Raw genomic sequence first — 1,584 nt, forward strand, 5'->3', positions numbered from 1 at the left:
CACAGTCCTGAAGGGCCCCCTGGACCTGCCCCAGAGCCCCTGCGGGAGCTGCTGCAGAGTGGGATGGGCAGGGGCTGCGCTGCTGTCTCACACCCGGACCCTGGGCTCTGGGACCATGAGGGAAATTTAGGTGACCGGCTCTGTTCTTTGCAGCTGGCCCCCAGCAAGCCCTGCACATGGTTCTGCTCTCTGCCTTCTGCGCACGGGGACGAGGTCGGCAGATCCGAAGCCTGTGGCCGTCTCACCAGCCCCACTCACCCTCAGCCCAGGGTCGACCTGGTTGAGCCGCTTGGCCCTCCCATGGCATTTCTGACGGATCCACAAAGCCAGGTCCCCACCCAGCCCCAGAAACATAACCCGTCTCCCGCAGCCCAGCCTCGGAGCACACAGCTGGCCCCCAGAGAACAGAGGCTGAGGTAGGCAGGCAGGCTGGCCTCGTCTGGGGAGCAGTCCTGGGGCCCGGTTCCCTGCTGGTCACTGTGTGGGGCCTTCAGAAGGGCCTTGGGGAACGTGCCTGAGAGCTGCCCCTCTGGGAGGAAGGGCCTGTGGGCTAGCGCCCCATGGCGCACACCCACGTCCAGGAAGCCCCAGGCTGGAAGGCGAGGTGGGGCCAGGGCAGGGCCACTGGCATCATCAGATCTCTCCTGGGTGAAGTGGTCTTGGAGGAGTGGCAGGAGGGGCCCAAAGGGTGGGCAGGAGCACCGGGGCCTAGCGCAGCCCGAGGGCAGCCCCAGCAGCGGCCACGGCCTCTCTGCACTCCCTGCTCCACCAGCTTCCCCAGTGCTGCCAGGCCCACGTGAGGGCAGGGGGAAGGGCCCATGAGCAACATGCCCAGGAGCAGCCTCAGCCAGCCACTGCCTTAGCAGGTAAAAAGGATTGCTACACAGGACCCCAGACGTCCTCCAGACGTAAACATGAGTGCCCACAAGTCACCTGCTGGGCAAGGTGCCCATCCTCCCTGACTCCCTGCCCAGCCCCCACAGAGCTTCCCAGGATCCTGCCCCAAATCTCCTTGCTCCCCTGGCAGCTCACCGGGGGTGGGGGTGTGTCCGGAGGCCCGGGCGTCCAGCAGGGTGGCCAGCCCCTCCCGGGGTCCCAGCCCCACCAGCTCTCCTGCATGGCCACACGGACCTTGGCAGCCCCACCCCTCCGCCAGGGCCCCCCCACAGGACTGGCCGTCCTGGCCTGTGTAGCTGTGCCGCTGCCTGGTTGCCCCAGCTCTGACCTGCCGCTTCGTCCCAGCTCCCCTCCGTCATCCTGCTCTTCCTGAGGCCACATGGGGAGGAAGGGCTCCCGCCAGCACCCCTGCCTGGCTCTCAGCATCGCCCACGGTGTCCCACCTCCGGCCAGGTTAGGGGGCCTCCTGGAGAGCTCTTCCCACCCCCGTGGGACTCCCACTGGAGGCCCTCCGCTCGAGGCATATCAGCGTGGGACCCTCAACAGAGCGGGGCAGCCCTCCCGGGCTTGGGCAGCACGCCCCAGAGGATGCTGGGGGTGGGGGCGCCAGGGTCTGCCCTCTGAGACCTGCTGGGGGCCGACAGTGAGAAGCCAGAGCCGGCGGAGAGAGAAGAGCAGCGGCCAGGA

This window comes from Manis pentadactyla, chromosome 14 (genome assembly GCF_030020395.1).
Source record: "Manis pentadactyla isolate mManPen7 chromosome 14, mManPen7.hap1, whole genome shotgun sequence".
Lineage (NCBI taxonomy): Eukaryota > Metazoa > Chordata > Mammalia > Pholidota > Manidae > Manis > Manis pentadactyla.